We start from the raw sequence: 26,333 nt of genomic DNA, 5'->3' as shown, positions 1-26,333 counted from the left end.
TCGTGTTCGCACACTGGAACGACTCTGCGTTCCCACGGCACTTCCTGCCCCCTCCTGCCCGACACAGGTGGACACACACACACACACACAGATGAGGTATCTTCCTAGTCCTCTTACCGACCATCAGCATTACCAACGTCTATGGTCGTGTTCACACATATGATTGCCCAGCTCGTATTCCTCGTACCGCCAATCGAATTATGTATCAACGGCTTTTGATGCTATTCTGTGATGTCCTCTGTTCTCATGCTAAATGACACATGGGGCAACAACGAGCCTTGTGATCCGTCCCACAGGCGTGCATCTACAGCAGGAAGATGGCCGCAGTAGCATTGACCTTTGAGGTCCTATACGAGGGACGGTGGTTATTTTGAAGAATATTTTTCCTGCTAATTTGTCGGTTTTCAAGGGCTGTAGGCAGTTAAGATACGCAGGCAGCAGGTCAGCTACCAACATTTTTAATTTTTATTGTGTACTATGAACGAATTGTTGTTAAGTTTTTAATTTGTTGCTGTTTGCATCATTTCCTTCCTCTTTTATTATTCCACAGACGTGGTAGACACATATTTAATCTTTTAAAGCCAATGAAATATTGTACTTCTTTGCCACGTCATTTCACAGAAATGTTCCCGGATGAGTTTTATTTAGTACCATTCTGTAGTGCAACGGATGTCCGACGATGACAGCGAGAAACTACCGTGTAAACCGGGAGAGGGGTGGGGCGGGGAAGGGGAGGGGGGCGGGGCAAATCTTGCACGTTGCACATAGACGCGTACCTTAAGCCACGACACACAGGCAACACGGGCATTGCTGTCTCCGACAATGCTGTACTGATTTTTATGCCGTGTCTTTGTTGCACATTTCTTTCGGCACTGTTATTAAAATAGCACTGATCCTTTGCCCATTTCCTGTAATAGCGCACTATTTCAAACCAATGCAAATTTTACGAATAAAAATTACTCCTTTTTTAAAAAAAGATTTATTTAAAACCGAAAAATTTAAGCATTACTTCTATGGCAAATTGATGCTTCGTTTTTTTACTTGGTTATTAGTAAAAAGTAAAAAACACCTCTTACAACCAAGACCAAACAAATACCGAAAAATACCGGTTATTCAGAACTAAAACACTGGTATCGGTTTTAACCGGTCGACCTTTTCCCTTCCCTATCTTGAGACGGTATTATCTGGCGAAAAATGTTCCTCTCACTTTTCCTCGGGACAGTTGTGGTCATCTCCATTGCGTTACAACGACTAATTTCAATACAAAGCAATAACTTTTTCAAGGTGGTTGTGGTCGATGTTGAGTAACATTTGGTGGAGTTCTCTGGTTTCTTTTCAAAGTAACCACAAAAATTGACACATTTCTCACTCTTTCCTATCATAATTTTCAAAAATTAACATTAAATATTTGGTACATTTCGAGCTGTTTTGAAATCTAGATCTGATACCGATTGTGTTGTTCATTTTGTATTTCGAATGAATTCCAATGCTGAGAAGGCTATATACTGTATACACATGGAGAGCATGTGCTTAATTCATAAGAAGATAGACTACAGACTACGGTATTGCTAAATTGTGTAACATCATTATTCTGTCACAGTGTATACTCGAAAGTGGTTTAAATCTTATCTTTCTGATCGGAAACAAGACTTGTCAATAAGAAGAACCCTTGTGTTAATAGTCCTCATCCTGTAATTAATTACATGTAATGTTCTAGAAGGCTACATCTAACCGTCCCTACTTTTTGTTGTGAGTCTTAATGACCTTTCGTTGGTAACACTACCATATGCCAAGTCTGTATTGTTTGGAGATGATACAGACATCGCAACAAATAGTAAAGCTAGTTTTAGGAAGGTCTGTAATCAATTCTTTGTCACTAAACTTTCAAAAGACTCACTATATGTAGTTCAGACCTTATAAGGGGTTTCTTCCCAGAACATGGCAAAAATGTGACAAGCAGACAGAAAATGTTGACAGTGTTCACTGTTTCGTATTTACAAAACGCTTCCTGTCAGATTAAAACTGTGTGCCAAACTGGGACTCGAGTAAGGAATTTTGACTAGGCAACGCTCTTACCAATTGAGCTATACGAGCAAGGCGCCCACGCACTTCTACTTCCACTAGTACCTCTCTATTACCTTTAAATCTCACAAAGTTCTCCTGTATACCTCGGGGGACTAGTTCCCCTGGAAGGAAGGATTCCATGTTCGAGTTCTCGTCCAGCATACAGTTCTACGTAAACTGCCAGAAAGTTTCAAAATAGCGCAGACTCTGCTACAGAGTAAAGATTCATTCTGGAAACAATGCTGTAGGCTGTTGCTAAGTCCTTTCTCCACAATAGCCTTTCTTCCAGGCGTGATAATTCCTCCAGGTATGCAGGAGAACTTCTGTGAAGGTTAGATGGTAGGAGAAAAGGTACTGGAGGAAGGAGAGCTGTGCGGGCTGCACTTGAGTCGTGCCTGGATCGCTCAGAAGGTAGGCAAAGATCCAGGGTTCGAGTACCGATCCGGCACACAGTTTTAATCCTCCAGGAAGTTCCAAACAGCACACACTGCACCGCATAGTGAAAGGTTTATCGCTGGACTTACAAACCTAAATAAATAAAAATAATGTTCGTAATGTTTACACAAAAGACTAGTTCTAAAAGTTCTTCACCGATTGCTTTGAAATTTTGACACTACGTGCACTCCAGTAGCTATATAAAAAGACGCGCGTATTCATATGAACTGTTGTGTCAAAATTTCAAAGCAATCGGTGAAGAAATTTTCAACAAATGAACATTTATATGCATACAAATGACAATGTAAATGTTCATTTGTTCAGAATCCTAAATTTAAGACAGTTCTTGACCGATTCCTTGGAAATTTTTACACAACGTCGCATTCGAATACGAGTGTGTTTTTATATACTCGTACAAGGTGACAAGTCTTGAACTATATGAAATGAAATCGTCATACCTTCTGAACGGTTTGCGTTAGGACGTTCAAACTGCACGGTTGACCGTGGGGTATGTGGCAATTAATATGCTCATGGTTAGTATGGTTTAGCGACAAAGCCCAGTTTTATTTGGATGGGTTCGTCAATGAGCAAAATTGGCACATTTGGGGGACTGAGAATCTGCATTCCGCGATCGAGAAGTCTCTTGACTCTCAACGGGTGACTGTGTGGTGTGCAATGTCCAGTCCCGGATTAATCGTCGCTGTATTCTTTGATAGCACGGTGACTAACAGAAGATACGTGAAGGTTTTGGGAGATGATTTCATCCCCATTATCCAAAGTGACCCTGATTTCGACAAGATGTGGTTCATGCAAGACGGAGCTCGACCCCATCGAAGCAGGAGAGAGTTTGATGTTCTGGAGGAGCACTTCGGGGACCGCTTTCGTCTCTGGGGTAACCAGAGCCCACTGGCATGGGCTTCGATTGACCGCCATATTCTCCTGATCTGAACATATGCGACTCCTTTTTTGGGGCTGAATTAGAGACAAGATCTACAGCAATAAACCCAAAACCATTGCTGAACTGAAAACAGCCATTCAGGAGATCATCGACAGCGTCGATGATCCGACGCTTTTGCGGGTCATGCAGAATTTCGCTATTCGTCTGCGGCACATCATCGCCAATGATGGCAGGCGTATCGAACATGTCATAACCTAAATCCGAATATCCGTAGTGACGTTTAAATGTTGAATGAAGTGTGTGCACGCCATACTTTGTAACTAATTTACTTTTTTTCATTTAGTTCAATAATTGTCACCCTGTACCTACTAGAGCGCCACATATGTAAATATAAGTGTAATAATTGTAGGGGACATGTATATAAAAATGTATATGTTCGATTGTTCAAAATCTACAATCTCCGGAAATTTTCAACGACTGCTTCGAAATTTTGACACAATGTTATATTCAAACACGCACGTATTTTTATGTACCTAGTTTTAATATATAACGAAAATAAAATTGTAAGTATTACCTTGTACAAAATCGTACACTATGTGATCAAAAGTATCCGGACACCCACAAAAACATACGTTTTTTTTATATTAGGTGCGTTGTGCTGCCACCTACTGCCAGGTACTCCATATCAGCGACCTCAGTAGTCATTAGACATCTTGAAAAAGCAGAATGAGGCGCTCCACGGAACTCACGGACTTCGAACGTGGTCAGATGATTGTGTGTCACTTGTGTCATACGTCTGTACGCGAGATTTCCATACACCTAAACATCCCTAGGTCCACTGTTTCCGATGTGATAGTGAAGTGGAAACGTGAAGGGACTAGTACAGCACAGAAACGTTCAGGCCGACCTCGTCTGTTGACTGACAGAGACCGCCGACAGTTGAAGAGGATCGTAATGTGTAATAGGCAGGCATCTATCCAGGCCATCACACAGGAATTCCAAATTGCATCAGGATCCACTGAAAGTACTATGACAGTTAGGCGGGAGATGAGAAAACTTGGATTTCATGGTCGAGCGGCTGCTCATAAGCCACACATCACGCCGTAAATGCCAAACGACGCCTCGCTTGGTGTAAGGACCGTAAACATTGGACGACTGAAGAGCGGAAAAACGTTGTGTGGAGTGACGAATCACGGAACACAATGTGGCGATCCGATGGCAGGGTGTGGGTGTGGCAAATGCGCCATGAACGTCATCTGCCAGCGTGTGTAGTGCCAACAGTAAAATTCGGAGGCGGTGGTGTTATGGTGTGGTCGTGTCCTTCATAGAGGAGGCTTGCAACTCTTGATGTTTTGCGTGGCACTATCACAGCACAGGACTACATCGATGTTTTAAGCACCTTCTTGCTTCCCACTATTTAAGAGCAATTCGGGGATGGCGATTGCATCTTTCAAAACGATCGAGCACCTGTACATAATGCACGCCCTGCGGCGGAGTGGTCACACAACAATAACATCCCTGTAATGGACTGGCCTGCACAGAGTCCTGACCTGAATCCTATAAAACACTTTAGGGATGTTTTGGAACTCCGACTTCCTACCAGGCCTCACCGACCGACATCGATGCCTCTCCTCAGTGCAGCACTCCGTGAAGAATGGGCTGCCATTCCCCAAGAAACCTTCCAGCACCTGACTGAACGTATGCCTGCGAGAGTGGAAGCTGTCATCAAGGCTAAGGGTGGGCCAACACCATATTGAAATCCAGAATTACCGATGGAGGACGCCATGAACTTCTAAGTCATTTTCAGCCAGGTGTCCATATACTTTTGATCAGATAGTGTATATATCCGAAATTTCTCCACCGACTGCTTTGAAATTTTGATACAACATTGCATTCTAATACTCCGTGTTTTTATTTATCTATTTTTAATATATAAATTGTATATTTATCTATTTTTAATGTATAATTCCATCCTGGATTTTCCATTGTTTGAATTTATTTTTAATGTATATAATATATGAATATCTCGAAAAGGTCTTGACCGCTTTACTTCAAATTTTTACGGTATACTCATGAACATTCGGGTGGACAAAGCATATATATATATATATATACCCTTTACATATTACACACACACACACACACACATATATATATATATATATATATATATATATATATATATATATATATATATATATATACAATTTTTACAAGTTGCTAAGTCATCAGTCCAAGCTAAAGTTTTTAGTGTCCAAAAGTGTGTAATGCGAATTAAATATGCTGTAAAAAGTTTTCGATGCCGTTGAGCCATAATTATAAAATACTTTTTAAAAGAGTAAACCGTTGTTTGACTGCCTACTATCATATTTTTCTTTTATACAGATCCCCTGCTTTGAACTGCTTTTAACAACATGACTTAATAATGGTATAACAACTTTTATCACTGCACTCGATAATGGCATAAAAACCGAAATTTGGACAGCACAAAAGATAAATATAACAACACACAGTCAAATGGCGGTTTACTCTTTTGAAAATTAAATTTATTGTGATTTCAAGAACGTCTTGCATGTGGCTGTTCAGAAAACCGAATGCGCTATCTACTGCTTCTCAGTAGTTTTGTTCTTTAATGAAATATTACATATTTCAAACCAACAGCTCAGTTCAAGCAGTCAATAACAGAGATACAAATAAACTGCATAAAGTTTTAAGTCGTTTACTTTGGCCCAGAAAAATGCCCACTATTCACGAACACATGTTTTCATTAACTTGTCAACCTCCAAAAAGTTTAGTTTCTACTAAAGTACTGTTTAAGAGGGTCCTAGGAGATTTTTTCTGTCAACTCCTTCTACACCACTGATCAATTTCTCAACCAAACCAGATGACATATTATCATTAATACCGAATTACATGAGCGTTACGTAACATCTGACTTCTGCATCAGCTTTCTGTCTGATGCACTTCAGTGTATACTGGGTGAACTAGAAATTTAATGACGAAATTTCGGTGGTTGTTCAGGGATATTAACTGAGTATTTACGTATGGGAGACCTTTGTTCTCTGATGACTCGTTACAGAATAATTATTTATTTATGGTTTACTCGTTTTGTGACGCCATTCCTTTTCTTTTTTGTGGAAAAACCTCCTCCAGAATGAACATTCCATCACCAAAAAGTCCAACATAGAAAAGAGCGTAATACAACAACCCTCATACGGAATGGGTTCACTTTTCAGAGTGTTTTCAGTGCGTTCTGTCAGTACAATTTAGCGTGTAACAAACGCAGAGCTGTTACAGATATTGTTCACAATTTCGACAACCTTGCTCACAGCATTGCGTACATCTACGCACCGTCGACTGTGTCACACGATCAAGAGTCTCGTAAATTTGGTGTACTGTTTACACGGCTGCGACAATCATTACAACCATATTTATTTGGATAACAACCGGAGTCTCGTGAACAAGTCTCTTCTCTTCTCTAAAATGGTTCAGATGGCACTGAGCACTATGAGATTTAACGTCTGAGGTCATCAGTCCCCTAGAACTCAGAACTACTTAAACCTAACTAACCTAAAGACATCATACATATCCATGCCCGAGGCAGGATTCGAACCTGCGACCGTAGCGGTGGCGCGGTTCCAGACTGAAGCGCCTAGAACAGCTCGCCCACAGCTGCCGGGCTCTTCTCTTCTCATGCCCCTTGAAGAAAAGTCCATTGGTGTCGTGACTGGTGACCGATCTAGCCCGTGAACAAAAGCACCGCGGCCAATCAATTGCTGTACAAAATATACATCAGCGTGTTTCCTAACTGCTGGGCGCAGTGACCGAGCGGTTCTAGGCCCTTCTGTCCGGAACCGCGCGACTGCTACTGTCGCAGGTTCGAATCCTGCCTAGGGCATGGATATGTGTGATGTCCTTAGTTTAGTTAGTTTAAGTAGTTCTAAGTTCTAGGGGACTCATGACCTCAGATATTGTCCCATAGTGCTCAGAGTCATTTGAATCATTTTCGTTTCCTAACTACGAATGGAAAGTGTACCGACGCTCAACCAAATATTTATTTATTTAACCTGATCAGATTAGGGCCATCAGGCCCTCTCTTACATCGGACCAGTGTTCCACACATGCAGTATTTCACACATCAGAGTTACCTCATGACAATAGTTTAAATGAGAAAATTAGATTACTCTAGTGACAATATGAATAATGAGTAGTGACTAAGACCTAATGAAGTAAATGCGGCAGTATTTTTACAACAGGTGCTATACATACAGATTATGATAAAAGCAATAATAAAACAGTAAAAAGAAAAGTCAAATAATAATGATAAACATGACTAAGACCTAATAAAGTAAATGCTGGCAGAATTTTACAACAGGTGCTATACATACAGATTATGATAAAAGCAATAATAATAACAGTAAAAAAAAAGTCAAATAATAATGATAAACATGACTAAGACCTAATAAAGTAAATGCTGGCAGTATTTTACAACAGGTGCTATACATACAGATCATGATAAAAGCAATAATAATAACAGTAAAAAATCAAATAATAATGATAAACATGAGAAAAATTGGCAATAGTAATGAAGATTTGTGCAGATGTACGTTAATATCTTGGTGTGTAAAGTAGATGTTTACTAGTGTAGCGAGTTTTGGGGAAGGGAGATTTAAGGAGGGGGAAAGAGGGAAGTAATGAGGTGAAGTGCATTCATGTACAGAGGAAGGCATTACTGATGCCTAAGTAGATACGTCATTAACTGTTTTTTGAAGCCGGACATGTTTTTAAGTTCTCTAACACAACGAGGGAGGTTATTCCATAGTCGGGTTCCTGCTACTGTAAAGGACTTGGAGAAGTTGACTGAGCGATGCAGTGGAACAGAGAGGATTTTATTATAATGGGAACTTGTGTTTCTGTCATGTTGTTCCGACATGAGCGTTAGGGACGAGGAGAGATATGAGGGACAGTGTACATTTATAAGGCAGTAGATGACTCAGAGTGTATGGAAATCTCTGCGCTTGTCTGCACGCAGCCAGGACAATTTTGCATATGCTGGTGAAATGTGATCAAAAAGTCGAACGTCACAGATATATCGGACGCAGGCATTCATGACCAGTTCTAGACGTCGCGAATTTTCCTGAGAGAGGCCTTGTAGGATAATATCACTGTAGTCAATGATTGGGAGTATAAGCGTTTGTACTAATTTCTTTTTCAGATCGAAAGGGAAGAGTTTTTTATATTTTTGTAGGACATGAAGGGATGCTGATGCTTTTTTGCACACTGCAGTTACGTGCTCTGTCCGTTTTAGATTTTCATCTATTATAACTCCCAAACTCTTTGCTGATGGAGAGAAGTTAATATTTGTTCCATTTAGGATAAGAGATGGTACGGATTCCCGATGTTTTGGGCTAATGAGCTTAGATTGACCAACAAGTACCGCTTGGGTTTTAGATGGGTTTAATTTTAGACCTATGTCATGTGCCCATTTTGACAGTGCATCGAGGTCAGTATTGAAATTTTCAATAGCTTTCTTGAGATTGCTTGGTTTCGCACTTAGATACAACTGAAGGTCATCAGCATACATATGATATTTGCAATAGGTCAGGACCGATGACACATCATTGACATACAGAGAGAAGAGTATAGGACCTAATACTGAGACATGGGGAACGCCTGACACTACCTGCCGCCATTGTGATTTTATATTCCCAGACAGGACGCGTTGCTGACGAGACGTCATGTATGAGCGAAACCATTGCACTGCACTTGGTGAGAAATTTAGACCGCTAAGTTTGGCTAGTAAGATGTCGAAGTCGACAGTATCAAATGCTTTGCTGAAATCTAAGAAGCAAATGATAGTCGCTTCTTGTCTGTCCATGGCAAGTTTCAGGTCATCTGTCACCTTTATCAGTGCGGATGTTGTGCTTCGATGTTTACGGAAACCAGATTGGTATTCATCTAGTAGGTTGTTAGTAGTTAGGTAGTTGGTGAGCTGGTCATGAACTATATATTCTAAGGCCTTTGATAGTGCAGGAAGAAGGCAGATGGGGCGGTAGTCAGAGGGTGCTGTGGAGATGTCCTTTTTAGGCAGTGGCTTAATTTGTCCCAGTTTCCAGGCCTCAGGGAAAACACTTGTGATTAATGAATCGTTGAAAATGTCTGTTATAGAGGGCAGTAGTTGGTCAATAATAAGTTTTACCATCTGGATAGTGATGCCATCATGTCCAGTAGATGCTGATCTAATCCGAATTATGGCTTTCTTGACAGTACTGCAAGTGACGTGCTGTAGATAGAATTTTTCTTTGCTACAGTCATTCATCCCCATGAAGTAATCAATGATTCTTTTTTTTTTTTTTTTTTTGTTCAATTTTAGTTGTAGGTAATGTGAAGAAACTGTTTAGTTCTTCAGCTGGGACCATGGGATTTTCTGCAACTTTTATTTTGCCTAAACCGAGACTACGGAGATTTTTCCACAGGATAGCTGGTCTACATCTATTGTCAGCTAATGTACGGGCATGCCTGAGCTTAGCGTTTCTCACCGCTTGACTGACTTTGTTTCGTTTCTGCTTGTAAACAGTATGATTTTCAGGTGTAGGGTGTATCTTGTATGCTCGATGTGCAGCGTCTCTGAGATTCATGAGCTCTTTTAGTTCACCAGTCAGCCAAGGTGCAGGTTGCCTTTTTACTTTTCTGGTCTTTATTGGAGCATATTTGTCACATAGTTGAGTAATTTTGTTAGTGAAATCCTGGAGTTTGTCGTTTATGTCCGTGAGGGGAGTAGAGGTCTTCGCCCAAACTATTTCTTGTGCCTCACTTTCGAGTTCAGGCAAATTTATGCGTTTGAGGTCTCGGTATGTAGACAGTTTTTGTTTCTTTCTAGGATATTCTAGTGAATACGTCATGAAAATGATGTCATGGGCAGACATGCCGGGCGCAGATATTTGAGAGGTGCGGATTATTCTGTTTGGAGATTTCGTTGCGAATATATCTATGAAAGTGTGGCTGGTAGTCGTGTGATGAGTAGCTGCCAGCTGAAGTAGCGTCATATTTGAGGAAGAAAGCATTCTCTTGAATTTCCCAGTGGAAGGACTATTGCGCAGAAAATTAATGTTAGTGTCACCTGCTATAATTACATGTTCATATGACGATTCGAGACTAGAGAGGGCAGTTTCGAAGCAGGCGAACCCGCCTACTTTAGGAGGTTTGTAGAGGACACATATTAAGCACTTTCTGTTAAGGGATTTGATCTCTATGAACATATATTCCTCTTGTTTATCTACATTGTTGTCGGATGTGTGTAGTACTGTAGGTGACAAATCAGAGCGTATGTACGCCCCTACTCCGCCCCCTCGTCTGTTGCATCTGTCGTGCCTGAGAAAGATATAGCCATCTAGGTTTACGGAAGTTGTAGGAATACTTGGTTTGAGCCAAGTCTCTGACAAAAGTATTACGTGTATATCAGCAGTTTGAAATATATATTTGAACTCGTCGAAGTGAGCTGGCAGGGACTGGACGTTTGCATGTGCAATATGCAGCTTGGTGCGTTCGGGTGTTGATTGCCCGAGGAGGCTGCCGACCGATGTTTGCGGGTTGTGGTCGGTGACAAAAGGGTCTGGCATGAAGAATGCGGAAGGCACGTGAAGGGGGGGGGGGGGGGGGGTGAGGGAGTGTCCTCCCAGTTTTGTGCAGTGAAAGCGGCCGGGAGGGGGAGGGGTGGGTCCCCAGGGAGGCAACGGGATCTGCGGCCAAGGTCAGCGAGGTCTGCAAAGGTTCTGGAAGTAGCCGTGGGCTGGCAGGGGAAGGAATTTCGCTAAACACAACGGGAGTAATCTGCACGGAACGGCAGAGCGTGATATTAATTGCACTTATGAGGATAACAACCAAAGTATGATGGTGGGTTGCCAATTAAGGATGGAAATGAGACCACCTTATGTAGTAATTAACAAAAGTACATGAGAAAAATAATTAAAGATGAAAACAGTTATGTGGAGAAACGAAAAGTTGATAATACAAATAATAACAAAACTACACGAGAAAAAAAATAATTAGAGATAAAAAAATAGTTATGTAGAGAAACGAACAATTTGATAATACAATAGTTAAGCTGTAGTTGACAGTGTAAACAATATAAACATACAGGTTAGTGGCAGCAAGATTAGACATGATTTAGCTTCTAAAGCACAGGCTTTCGAGTTCATTTACACTGCAAATTGTTTTCTTTCCGTTTTCGGTCTTAACCATTATCCTGCCGTCATTTGTCCATACGTTCTGCAGCCCAAATTTCGAAATCGCGCTCTTCATAATGTTTAGTCTTTCAGAGGTCAGATCCTCGCGTACTGTCAGACCCGACTTCGCGAGATTCTTCTTTGCTCTGAAGACTTCAGATCTTTTCCTATATGACATAAATTTCACTATTATAGGGCTTGGTTTTGTAGAACCTGGCGACCTACGACCCACTCAATGACTTCTGTCAATGTCACTCAGAGTCACCTGCACGCCTAGCTTTTCTTGGACAAGGTTTATCACAAGTTCATCTGTGTTTTCTCTGCTGCTCTCTGGAATTCTCAGCGGAAGTACATACGATCGAATTTATCGTTGCCAATATTAGCAACAGACTTTATAGTACCGACACACCAGTGCGAATTAGTTTTGATGTGATACTTAGCTATTTCTAGTGTTCAACACGTTCTCTCTCGTAAACATAGCCTCGTCTGTAGACAACAGGAAAGCAAGAGAATTGTGAATTTCGGCGTACTGCTGTGGGAACCAACTTTGCAAACGCCACTAGACATGGGATGGTCATTGTAACACATTCTCTTCCAGAGCGGGGACATCTGACATATCTCGCACATCCTGTATATTCCATTCTAGCACAGAAATACTGCAGATTACCTTTACATCCGCCAATTTCGTTCTCTGAAGAATTTGTCGAGTTCTGTTCTTACGGAATTCCTGAATGTAATCAGAAATGTCGTCCGATACTTGGTAATGTCGTTGTTTGTTACCTAAACGACAATCCTGTACTGTACTGTACTGGACGTCTTTCGAAAGTCGAGATAAAATGTCATCAAACTGGATGCCTTTGTGTACGGCACTCTGGATCTCATGGAAGAGCAAAGCGAGTTGAGTTTGACAAGATCTGCGTCTACGGAATCCATGTTGCTTTTTACGGAGGAGTTTTTCGTTCTGTGGAATGTCACAATGTAAGAGCATAAAATATGTATCTTTATTCATCGGAAGGAACTTGATAACTGAGACAGAACCGCGCGTTCGCAGCCTGCCGTAAGGACAAGAGGCGTTCAGTAAGTAATGCAACAGTTTTTCTGCAAGCCAGTTGGTTTTATACATTATTTCCATACATCATATTAGTCCCCATCTATTACCTACTAAACCCTATTTTCCAACGTAATCTCCATTCAGTGCGATGGCGTTACAACACGCTACTGGTACCGCTCTACAGGTCGACGACGGAGCCAACGCCTTCCTCCATCAATAATGTCCCCAGCATCCCGTTGTGCAGCGAGGTGTTTGATTGCGATCCGTCTATCAACTCGAATGACTGTGTCCGCACGTTCCAGCACTGTACGAGTCGCAGCCGTGGGCGAAAGGCGGCACGTGGGAGATCGGACACATTTGCGCGACCTTGTTGCGGAGATGACAGACGCCTCGCCCAACAACTCATCGTTCTTTTGTTAACTTCCAGGGCTCTGTAGACATTCTGTAAGCCCCTTCGAATATCTACGGTACTGTGGTTTTCTGCCAAAAGGAACTCAATGCCAGCTCTCTGTCTGGAACGCACCTCCGTTACGGGCGCCATCAAACTGGACGCCTTTGTGTACGGCACTCTGGATCTCATGGACGAACAAAGCGAGTTGAGTTTCACAAGATATGTACAGCTACACTACTGGCCATTAAAATTGCTACACCATGAAGATGTGCTGCAGACGCGAAATTTAACCGAGAGGAAGAAGATGCTGTGATATGCAAATGATTAGCTTTTCAGAGCATTCACACAAGGTTGGCGCCGGTGGCGACACCTACGTGCTCACATGAAGAAAGTTTCCAACCGATTTCTCATACATAAACAGCAGTTGACCAGCGTTGCCTGGCGAAACGTTGTTGTGTAAGGAGGAGAAATGCGTACCATCACGTTTCCGACTTTGATAAAGGTCGGATTGTAGCCTATCGCGATTGCGGTTTATCGTATCGCGACATTGCTGCTCGCGTTGGTCGAGATCCAATGACTGTTAGCAGACTATCGAATCGGTGGGTTCAGGAGGGTAATACGGGCCGCCGTGCTGGATCCCAACGGCCTCGTATCACTAGCAGTCGAGATGACAGGCATCTTATCCGCATGGCTGTAACGGATCGTGCAGCCACGTCTCGATCCCTGAGTCAACAGATGGGGACGTTTGCAAGACAACAACCATCGGCACGAACAGTTCGACGACATTTGCAGCAGCATGGACTATCAGCTCGGAGACCATGGCTGCGGTTACCCTTGACGCTGCCTCAGAGACAGGAGCGCCTGCGATGGTGTACCCAAAGACGAATCTGCGTGCACGAATGGCAAAATGTCATTTTTTCGGATGAATCCAGGTTCTGTTTACAGCATCATGATGGTCACATCCGTGTTTGGCGACATCGCGGTGAACGCACATTGGAAGCGTGTATTCGTCATCGCCATACTGGCGTATCACCCGGCGTGATGGTATGGGGTGCCGTTGGTTACACTCTCGGTCACCTCTTGTTCGCATTGACGGCACTTTGAACAGTGGACGTTACATTTCAGATGTGTTAGACCCGTGACTCTACCCTTCATTCGATCCCTGCGAAACCCTACATTTCAGCAGGATAATGCACGACCACATGTTGCGGGTCCTGTACGGGCCTTTCTGGATACAGAAAATGTTCGACTGCTGCCCTGGCCAGCACATTCTCCAGATCTATCACCAATTGAAAACGTCTTGTCAACGGTGACCGAGCAACTGGCTCGTCACAATACGCCAGTCACTACTCTTGATGAACTGTGGTATCGCGTTGAAGCTGCATGGGCACCTGTACCTGTACACGCCATCCGAGCTCTGTTTGACTCAATGCCCAGGCGTATGAAGGCCGTTATTACGGCCAGAGGTGGTTGTTCTGGGTACTGATTTCTCAGGATCTATGCACCCAAATTGCTTGAAAATGTAATCAGTTCTAGTATAATAGATTCGTCCAATGAATACCCGTTTATCATTGCATTTCTTCTTGGCGTAGCACTTTTAATGGCCAGTAGTGTATGTATAGCGCCGTCGCCTACCGGAACTTCGCGAAACCTTAGGGGCTGAAGAGGGAATATTCCACGATGTTCTACAACAAATACCGCATTTTTTCAAACGAGAAACTGGCCGAGAAGAAAAAAAAGTGTTGCATTACTTATTGAACGCCCCTCGTACGTAAACTTGACGGCGTTACTTGGACGTTATTCTGGCTACGGTTTTGGCCTGTTGGCGCTCGCCAGCTGCTAAGTGTTGATGGAGGGGCGCTTTAGCAGGAGACGGACAGCAGCACGCCAGGTGAAAACGGCTGGGCGCTGATCGGTTGGCGAGATGCCGGCGAGTGACGCCCTCCAGCGGCGGCGGCTGTTGCCAAAGGACGCCAACTGACGTCACTTCGCTCTACAAAACAAAGACCTGCCGACTGCTGACGACGCGGCGCTGCGAATAGCTGGCCGGCACTCTGACGTCACTCACACCAATCTGAAAACCCGGCGGGCCCACCGCCAGAGCCACCCGAACTTTCCGGACTCTGCGCGCCATGGTACATACATACTTGTATAATCCACGGACGCCGGCGCTGAATATTTGATTACTGCTACTGGGCGGGAGAGGATTGAGAGAATAGGGCCGATTGCGTGCAACATATATATCACAATTATATATAATTTACTTGTCATACGTAAACTCTGTAAAATAGTTATGGTGCCCGGTCTTTTAAAAAATCAACATACTCTGCCTTACAAAACAAGTAAAGCACCCAAAAGGAGGGGGACGAGGGAAGGTAGCGACATTAAACTTCACGGACTGAGAGTTTTTTTGAGTCATCTGTCTTCTGACTGATTTGATGCGGCCCGCCAAGAATTCCTTTCCTGTACCAACCTCTTCACCTCAGGGTAGCACTTGCAACCTATGTGCTCAATTATTTGCTGGATGTATTGCAATCTCTGTACTCCCCAACAGTTGTTACCCTCTTCAGCTACCTCTAGTATCATGGAAGTTATTCCGTGATGTCTTAACGCATGTCTTGTCACCCAGTCCTTTCTTTTTGTCAGTGTTTTCCACATATTCCTTTCCTCTCCGATTCTACGAAGAGCCTCCACAGTCCTTACCTTATCCTTCCACCTAATTTTCGTCTGTAGCACCACATCTCAAATGCTTCGATTCTCTTCTGCTCCTGTTTTCCCATAGTCCGTATTTCACTACCGTGCAATGCTTGTAAGTAGGCTGTTTAGGTTCCTATATTGGTAACGCCACCGCCACCTAGCGCTCTGTATGAAAATCACTGGCTGTGCTGTGTGCAGTCTGTGGCTGGGTGGCATTGTTGTCATTTGCTATTGTAGTGTTGGGCAGTTGGCTGTTAACAGCGCGTAGCGTTGCGCAGTTGGAGGTGAGCCGCCAGCAGTGGTGGATGTGGGGAGAGAGATGGCGGAGTTTTGAGAGCGGATGATCTGGTCAGAGACAGTAAATTTGTAATATTGGATATCATGGACTGATATAGATATTATGATTTTTGAACACTATTAAGGTAAATACATTGTGTTTGTTCTCTATCAAAATCTTTCATTTGCTATGCCAATCAGTAATTAGTGCCTTCAGTAGTTTGAATCTTTTATTTAGCTGGCAGTAGTGGTGCTCGCTGTATTGCAGTAGTTTGAGTAACGAAGATTTTTGTGAGGTAAGTGATTTATGAAAGGTATAGGTTATTGTTAGTCAGGGCCATTCTTTTGTAGGGATGTTTGAAAGTCAGATTGCGTTGCGTTAAAAATATTGTGTCAGTTTAGTGTTGATCAGAATAAGTAAAGAGAGTAATGTCTGAGTACGTTCAGTTTTGCTCAGCTGAAGCAAATAATGTAAGAAGTTTATCAACACAGTCATTCATTAATTTTTCTAAGGGGACGTTTCACGCTGTCCTCCAAACGAACATTCACAGAATTTTTTTCCTAAAATAAGGCCTATGTTTAATACTAGTAGACTTCTCTTGGCCAGGATTGCCCTTTTTGCTAGAGGTAGTCTGCTTTTTATGTCCTCCTTCCTCCGTATCTCATGGTTTATTTTACTGCTTAGGTAGTAGAATAACATAACTTTCGCTATTTCGTGTCCATTAGTCCTGGCGTTAAGTTTCTCGTAGTTGTCATTCCTGCTATTTTTCATTACTTTTGTCTTTCTTCGATTTGCTGTCTTTCTTCGATTTACTGTCAGTCCATATTCTGTACTCGTTAGACCATTCCCTCAGCCGATCCTGTAATTCTTCTTCACTTTTACTGAGAGTAGTATGATAGTAATTGATGTTATTTGAGTCAAATTTACGAAGGGCAGTACAGTCCACTTAGCTGCTAGTGTGACATTGCATTCCCTCTGGCCTGAATGCATACATTGATTCGTTTGGAAAACGTGTCATAAGGCAGTTGTCACCTCGCCCGAGGCAAGCTGACCCACAGCACCTTGATACTAGCACTGGGACGGAGATGACGACCAAAATTGTCCTGTACAGCTTCTCTCGGGGACAGATATGCGGTTCTCGCTGGCCATGGAAGTATCTCAACGTCACGCACACACACTTATTGGAGGGATCGTGCAATGTGCTGAAGAGCATTGTGGTGTTGAACAATGGCGCCGTGGTACTGTCCCACGAGATAACACGTGAGGATGCAGGGCGTCCGTGACGTACCGTGGTGCCGTCCAATTTCCGTCAATCACTATTAGCCGTGAACTGAAGTCGTAGCTGATGGCTTCCAACACCATGAGTAAACACTAGGAGCAAAACAGCTGTGCCTCTCAAAATAACTGCAAGAATGGGACCTCTCCCAGGTCGCTGACATACTTGCCGATGACGGTCAGCCGGGGTAATACACAACTGCGCTCCATTGCTGAACGGAATGTGGTGCCATTCTTAAGTGGTCCATGCTTCCTCGTCACGAAACCTCTCAAAATGCAGCCTTTTGTGTTTGATTTTACCGGCAGCTTACACGTGGAACAGTTTTCCCTACTCCAACTGCTGCTAGTCCTCGATCAATTGTGCGGGCTAAAATAGAAAGTAGGAGGGGGATGTCCATTACTTGGTCTCGGATGGCAGGCGCAAATACGACGGTGTTACGATGCGCTTGATGCACAATACGAGTTTGCCTGCCCTCACTCTCCCGTGTAGTCTGACATTAAGCCCTTTCGCAGCCGAATGCCTCACAAATCTGGATACTGCAGCCGGCAGCCGGCCAAATTGAGATCCACAATGAAGTCGTTTTCGAAGACTTTCAAGTGCTCATCCTTTACAGTGATCACTCAACATCTGGCGCTGTTCACGTCTCTTGCATAGCATTCCAGGCCCGGTAACAAAATTAAACGCGAACAACACTAACTCATCACAGAGAATTGCAACTCTAATCATTTACATACTGGCTGATGGTGTGTACATGCAGGGGATGAATAACGAGTACTCTTGTGGCGACTGAGCAGCTCTGCTGCCTGGCGGTAGCAGTCATTGCGGTCCAGGGCGGTTCTGTCCTTGTTGGATATGGGTTCTTCTTCGTGCTTTACTGTCCCTGTTAACACATAACGATGTAACGATTATCGCACTGAACTAATCTGGTACTGCTCTATCGAATGGGCGCGTGAAATCCCGAATTTGAAAATCATTTTGTTTGTGACAGGAGACAAAGCTACTCTTTCCATCGACACTTGGCGCCGCATGAAAGACGAGATGAGCGGTACTTGTTTTGGCTGACACCAGCTACACATTGCAGAAACGATATTGCAAATATCTGCCAAAACCCCAGAGTAAATGCTCCTGACAACTTTTGGGAGGGACACCTCGTATACAGGGTGAATTACCTAAAACTTGCACTGCAAATATTGCGGAAACAGAAATGTTGTTGATCTGCGGTTTTCACAGAACGGATTGATAGTAAGGGTCCCGTATTCATAGCCAATAAACACCTTGTAATAATACTTAAAAAGGGTATTTTTGTACAAACATACATCTTTTTAAATAGAGCAATGTCTATTGACATTAAGAAACTAAAAGTAGAGTAAATTAGAATTTCAGTGGTGTTTGTTGCAGGGTTATAGTGCGAATCGTTTACAAGATATCGTATTTTGAAAAGTTTCCACACCGACGCTTGTTTGTACCGTTCAAAAAAAAATGGTTCAAATGGCTCTGAGCACTATGGGACTTAAATGCTGTGGTCATCAGTCCCCTAGAACTTAGAACTACTTAAACCTAACTAACCTAAGGATATCACACACATCCATGCCCGAGGCAGAATTCGAACCTGCGACCGTAGCGGTCGCGCGGTTCCAGACTGTAGCACCTATAACCGCTCGGCCACCCCGGCCGGCGTTTTTTGCCGTTCAGTGTGCGTAGTTGCTAGGTATGATGTTGTTAGGTTTGTTTACAGAGTGCTTATGTAGTCCTTGAGTTCATTGTGACTCGCTAGTCAGTTAGTGACAGTCCAAGGTGTAGTTCGTGAGTGGACGATGGGATTTACGAATGTAGAAAAAGCAGACATTCTCATTGAGGACGGGTGGCGCGGCGCACTCCATGGATTGCCGTTTTGTTTCTGGTTCGAAGTGATGAACTTATGTTTCATCGCCTGTGACAACGTTCGAGAAAAACAATTGTCACTATCAGTCTCGTCAAGCGTAAGCTATTTCCCAGAGATGGTCGCTCGTTGCTCTTTATGGTCTTCTGGCTAGGAACCCAGTGGGCACACCCAATATCTACGATGCCCTGGTTTTCCCCCAGAAGGAACTCAAAGCCAGTTCTCTGTTTGGAACGCACCTCTGTTACAGACGCCATTTTGGAGGCCACGTATAGTGCCGCCACCTATTGGAACTTCACGAAACTCTTGAGGCTGAAGCGGGAATTTTCGACGATGTCCTAGAACAAGTTCCGCACTTTTTCAACCATAACTAAAGCACTCTGTCGTCAGGCCACGAGTGGCCTACCGGGACCATCCGACCGCCCTGTCATCCTCAGTGAAGGATGAGGATACGAGAGGCGTAGAGTCAGCATACCTCTCTCCCGGTCGTTATGATGGTATTCTTGACCGAAACCGCTACTATTCGGTCGAGTAGCTCCTCAATTGGCATCACGAGGCTGAGTGCACCCCGAAAAATGGCAACAGCGCATGGCGGCCGGAATGGTCACCCATCCAAGTGCCGACCACGCCCGACAGCGCTTAACTTCGGTGATCTCACGGGAACCGGTGTATCCACTGCGGTAAGGCCGTTGCCTTTTCAACCATAGCTGGCCGATAAAAAAAAGTGTTGCATTACTTACTGAATGCCCCTTGTATGTCATACACTTTGATGCTTGAAAAAAAGGCTGATCATGTATAGATGACGTGTTTTCTTCAAAAGTACTGACTGAAAGGATAAGATAATTTAATCTTGAGGCGTCTTACTTTCACTCATTAGGAAAAATCTTACCGGTACATCATAGCGATAAAGGCACACTGAAAACAAAAAAATTACGATCTGAAAAAATTCCACCAAGGGTTGCAAGTTATCCCCACTTTTTAATATTTACAAAGACGATATAATCAGAAACTGGAAGCCTAGAGCAACTCCAGGAACCAAAATTTCCGCACATAAGACCAAGACTATACCTTCTAGAGGTAAATATCCAGTTCGTACAAAATGTACTCTAAGTAACAGATCTATTAAACAAGTGCCCTACTTTCAGTATCTTGTTGCGACATAACGACAATGATAATGATATCGGTTTCCAACCGGTTTCATGACATACTGCGTCCTTTCCGGGATGGTTCGTAAGAGGTTACCATAAACTCCAATCATTGTTCATACGATATTACATTTCGTACTTGTATGTGTGCCGCGCGGGATTAGCCGAACGGTCTGGGTCATGGACTGTGCGGCTGGTCCCGGCGGAGGTTCGAGTCCTCCCTCGGGCATGGGTGTGTGTGTTTGTCCTTAGGATAATTTAGGTTAAGTAGTGTGTAAGCTTAGGGACTAATAACCTTAGCAGTTAAGTCCCATAAGATTTCACACACATTTGAACATTTTTGAACTTGTATGTGTTCATGTAGTGCCACCAGAAAATGCCATGGCTACCATACTTTCTGAGTTGGTACGTTCCTATGGAACCAAACTGCTGAGATCACACTACTTAATCTAACTTCAGCTAACGTACGCTAAAGACAACACACCCACCCATGCCCGAGGGAGGACGCGAACCTCAGACGGGGGGAACCGCGCGAACCGTGGTAAGGCGCCCAAGACCCCGCGCGGCACTTTCTGAAGTACAGGAACTGCAAGGTGTCTGTTAAATCCACACAAATCAAAACCCCCAACGCCATTCCCCCCAAACAACGCCGAAGTATTTATTAGCATCTTAGAGATCAGTCTGATAGGGTGTTCAGGGAACAAAAAGAATTACGAAACAAGAAATTCCCGTATCAGTTTGTATCAGTTCTACGACAAACTCCAGCAACATCTTAGAGCTCGACAGCGTTGTCATAGCGACGCAAGACAAACGCGGACTCAACTTATGAAGATACGTTAATCCCAAAATGGTGTGGTTTAAATATATAGATGTAAAATTTTGTTACATGCACTGCGTGAGAAAAAAAGTGAAACAACCAAATGACATGGTCACTATAACTTCGTTCACGTACATACCACTGGCGGGTATGCCGGCCGCTGTGGCCGAGCGGTTCTAGGCGCTTCAGTCCGGAACCGCGCAACTGCTACGGTCGCAGGTTCGAATCCTGCCTCGGGCATGGATGTGTGTGATGTCCTTAGGTTAGTTCGGTTTAAGTAGTTCTAAGTTCTAGGGGACTGATGACCTCAGATGTTAAGTCCCATAGTGCTCAGAGCCATTTGAACCATTTTTTAACTGTCGGGTATGAAAATGAGTAGATTGGCAATTCACTGTGACAAGTAGAACGGCCATCAGAGTGCATTAGAGTTGTTCCTGTTGAGCATTATTACTAGGAGATACCGTCAGGAGACACAAAAACACTTAGAAAACTTAAAAACAGCACCAATACTGGGTCGAGACGACAGACACATTTTCGTAATGGAAGCAAACGCGAAACCAACATTGTGGCGCAGCAGAGTAATGGACGAAATAGGACATTGTATAATAACTTGACCTCATGTCATGAATAGGTCACTCGACCCACGTTCTTTCCAAAATCGCACAGGTTCAGCGACAAATATAGATATCACCCTCGCAAACTCGAAAGTGAGTGACCACTTTGGCAACTAGAAGATGGACTTAACAACAAGTGACCATAATCTCATTTACTTCATAGTTACAAACGCAGCAACATCCAGCCCGAGTGACAATACGATTTACTCAGAACGAACTGGGAACTTTCAAAGAAAGAATTCAGGATGTAACCACCGCGAAGGAAGCAGATGTGACGTTGACGTCAAAGCGAACGAATTGGTGCGAGCGCTTCAGATGCCACAAGGCAAGGCGATCCAAACATTTCTTAGGAAGTCAAAAGCGTTTAAAATTCCCTGGAGTCCCGCCTTACAGCATTAAGACATAGAGCAAGGCAGGAGAGGAGATACTACCAAAGATCTTCAGCGGAAACAGAACGACAAAGAAGGCTGATTTTCCATCAAATACAATATAGAGAGCTGCAACACCAAACTACTACACCAAACAAGAGTAGAAAAATGAGAGGCGTACATTAAGGAGCAAATGGTAACAGACCTTTGGAGTTTTCCATACAAATTTGCAACAAATTAGGTTCAATCACCCACTGTATTGTATTGTTTCGTTCTTTGTAGCTTTTTCGTTTGATGCTTATTTCGTTAGATATTTGGCCCGGTCACTATCAATGGACCACCCTGTATAAATGTTGATTCCGTGTTTACATTACAAACTTTCAAGGATGAGGGAGATGGAAAAATGCATCACTTTGAAATAAGAGTCCCTTGTTCGTAAACGAATGAGAGGAAAGTAACAAACGAAAATCATTCCGATGCCACTGACATGTGTCGTTACTGTTGTTGCTAAGAATGCAGGGTACGGAACTTTCAGAGGTGTTAGTATGATCGAAAACAAGAAAAAATGTCTACTTAACGTGGGCTCTAAATTGCATATCTGATGAGCGACGAGTACTTGTTCATCTTCTCTAGTGTGAAACGTCACTTCTCTTAAGGTATGCATTTTAGATCTTATGTTTACTGGACATTTTTTCTTGTTTCGGTCGGTACTACCACCTTTGAAAAGTACAGTTTTCACTTATAACTTCCTACTCGTTCGTTTCCGGTACACGGACCCTTGCCTCAAATTAATCATCTTTGAAAGTTATATATATATAAAGGCGCCCGCTCCTATACCTTTGACGATTTGTAGCGTCGTTGGATGTTGTTTCCAGACATATGTTGCTGTTCAAAATATTATGTACTCGCTTCCCCCTACAAGTTTGTAGCGGGAATTTCCGAACACCTTGTACACCGTTTGTTTTTCCGCCCCAGTTGCACATACTTCACAGTATGACTAGTTTCGATGTCCCTGTATCTTCTTCAGTCTACGTAGTTGCGTCAGCAACCCGTCGTGTCTATATCAGAACTACACACCAGAACTGGTGTTACCTTTATTGGTAACTATCAATGGACCACCCTGTATACATGTTGATTCCGTGTTTATGTTACAAACTTTCGAGGATGATGGAGATGGAAAAATGTATCACTTTGAAATAAGAATCCCTTGTTCGTAAACGAATGAGTCGAAAGTTACAAACGAAAATCATTCCGATGCCACTGACATGTGCCGTTACTGTTGTTGCTAAGAATGCAGGGTACGGATCTTTCAGAGATACCATTTGGCAGACAGGGAAAAAGCGTTCGACAGTGTAAGATTGTATTGTATTGTATTGTATGTTAACCGGGGACCTAGAAACGACGGAGAGGCTCCGTCCCCGCCGAAGCCGCAGTGGTCCGCAACCCCACGACGACTAGCGCAGTCCACTTCCCCCCTCCGCCGCCCCACACCGAATCCAGGGTTATTGTGCGGTTCGGCCCCCGGTGGACCCCCAGGGAACGTCTCACACCAGACGAGTGTAACCCCTATGTTTGCGTGGTAGGGTAATGGTGGTGTACGCGTACGTGGAGAACTTGTTTGCGCAGCAATCGCCGACATAGTGTAACTGAGGCGGAATAAGGGGAACCAGCCAGCATTCGCCGAGGCAGATGGAAAACCGCCTAAAAACCATCCACAGACTGGCCGGTTCACCGAACCTCGACACAAATCCGCCGGTCGGATTCGTGCCGGGGACAAGGCGCTCCTTCCCAATCCGGAACGCCGTGCGTTAGACCGTACGGCCAACCGGGCGGGCTACAGTGTAAGATGGTGCGATATGTTCTAAATTCCGAGAAAATCAGGAATAAATGATACGAAAAACAGGTAATATACAGTATGTCTGGAAGATAGCCAGGAGTAGCAGAAATGAGCTTAGCGACAAATTTAATACCCAATTGGTGACTACGAACTGGTTCTGCTACCTTGGAAGCACAATAGCTCATAAGGAAGAAGCAAGTAGTTCATGAAAAGTATAATATTACAGGTGGAGAGGGCGTTCCTGGTCAGAAGGTGTTTGCTAGAATGAAACAATCTAACTTGAAAAATAAATTTCTAAGAATGTACGATTGGTGCATAGTATTTTATGATAGTGGATCATGGACTGTGGGAAAACCGGAAAAGAAGGGACTCGAAGGGTTTCAGTGCAGTCCTATAGAAGAATGCTGAAAATTCGAAGAGTTGTTAGATAAGAAAGGCTGTTAACGAAGGTACGAGTATATGGAATAAGTATACAGATATTTGAGTGGCTAGAAGACTTCTTAAATAATAGAACCCAGTATGTTGTCCTCGACTGGAAGTGTTCATTAGAGTCAAGGGTATCGTGAGGAGTGCCACATGGAAGTGTTGTTCTCTACATACGAGGTTTATTCGAAAAGTAATGAACGATGGATCGCGAAATGGAAACCACAGTGAAAGTCCGATGAAGTTTTGCACAGGTGTGTTGGGCAGTGTCTCTAGTATGCCCATCGATCGCGTTACGTCGTTCATTTTGGTTCTGAGCACACGGGGAGCACATAATGATACCTAGAACAATAGTGTCTGCCCCCAAGTACGAGGGCCTGGCTTGAAGCATAACTATCGTGCGTTTTCTTCTTCAAGACAAATGGTTCAAATGGCTCTGAGCACTATGGGACTTAACTTCTGAGGTCATCAGTCCCCTAGAACTTAGAACTACTTAAACCTAACTAACCTAAGGACATCACACACATCCATGCCCGAGGCAGGATCCGAACCTGCGACCGGAGCGGTCGTGCGGTTCCAGACTGTAGCGCCTAGAACCGCTCGGCCACTCCGGCCGGCTCTTCAAGACAATTCTCAGCCACATTCTGCAGGGGCAATAAAGATGCTTCTGCAATGTTTTCAATAGGAAATGCTTGATTACCCACAATACAGCCCGTAATTGTCTCCCTCTGAGTTTCATCTCTGCTCACATGAATCGCTGACTATGAAGACAACATTTTGGCACAGACAACGAGCTGTAGGCCAGCGTAGAGAATTGCTGGAAAGCGCTGGCGGCTGTCTTCTATAACGATGGTATTGGAAAGTTGTTACAACGCTACAACAAACGTCTAAGTCGGATGGGCGATTATGGAGTTGTAGCTACCTGTTGCAAATAAAACCGTTTTGATTTTCACTGTGGTTTCCATTTCGCGACCCATCGTTCCTTACTTTCCGAATAGCCCTCGTACATGAATCATTTGGCGGACAGGGTGGGTAGCAATTTGCGGTCGTTTGCTGATGATGCCGTTGTGTACGGTAAGGTGTCGAAGTTGCGTAGCTACAGGAAAATACAAGACGACTTAGACAAAATTTCTAGTTGGTTTGATGAATGGCAGCTAGCCCTAAATGTGGAAAAACGTAAGTTAATGCAGATGAGTAGGAAGATCAAACCCATGATGTTCGGATACAGGACTACTAGTGTCCTGATTGACACAGCCGAGTCGTTTAAATATCTGGGCGTAACACTGCAAAGCGATATGATTTGGAACGACCAAGTGAGAACTGTGGTGGGGCAGGCGAATGGTCGACCTCGGTTTGTTGGGAGAATTTGAGGAAAGAGTGGTTCACCTGTAAAGTACACTCCTGGAAATTGAAATAAGAACACCGTGAATTCATTGTCCCAGGAAGGGGAAACTTTATTGACACATTCCTGGGGTCAGATACATCACATGATCACACTGACAGAACCACAGGCACATAGACACAGGCAACAGAGCATGCACAATGTCGGCACTAGTACAGTGTATATCCAACTTTCGCAGCAATGCAGGCTGCTATTCTCCCATGGAGACGATCGTAGAGATGCTGGATGTAGTCCTGTGGAACGGCTTGCCATGCCATTTCCACCTGGCGCCTCAGTTGGACCAGCGTTCGTGCTGGACGTGCAGACCGCGTGAGACGACGCTTCATCCAGACCCAAACATGCTCAATGGGGGACAGATCCGGAGATCTTGCTGGCCAGGGTAGTTGACATACACCTTCTAGAGCACGTTGGGTGGCACGGGATACATGCGGACGTGCATTGTCCTGTTGGAACAGCAAGTTCCCTTGCCGGTCTAGGAATGGTAGAACGATGGGTTCGATGACGGTTTGGATGTACCGTGCACTATTCAGTGTC

At 43.7% G+C, this 26,333-nt stretch overlaps 1 long non-coding RNA gene and 1 pseudogene across 2 annotated transcripts in view; both read right to left on the bottom strand.

Moving 5' to 3' along the window:
• The window catches only part of LOC126237199 (uncharacterized), a 418,088-nt gene that overhangs the window by 140,694 nt on the left and 251,061 nt on the right, over positions 1–26,333 (bottom strand). The window lies entirely within an intron of this gene.
• Positions 19,770–19,887, bottom strand: LOC126238432 (5S ribosomal RNA; annotated as a pseudogene).

Source organism: Schistocerca nitens, chromosome 2 (genome assembly GCF_023898315.1).
Source record: "Schistocerca nitens isolate TAMUIC-IGC-003100 chromosome 2, iqSchNite1.1, whole genome shotgun sequence".
NCBI classification, from domain to species: Eukaryota; Metazoa; Arthropoda; class Insecta; order Orthoptera; family Acrididae; genus Schistocerca; species Schistocerca nitens.
This window is presented reverse-complemented; position numbering and strand designations above follow the sequence as displayed.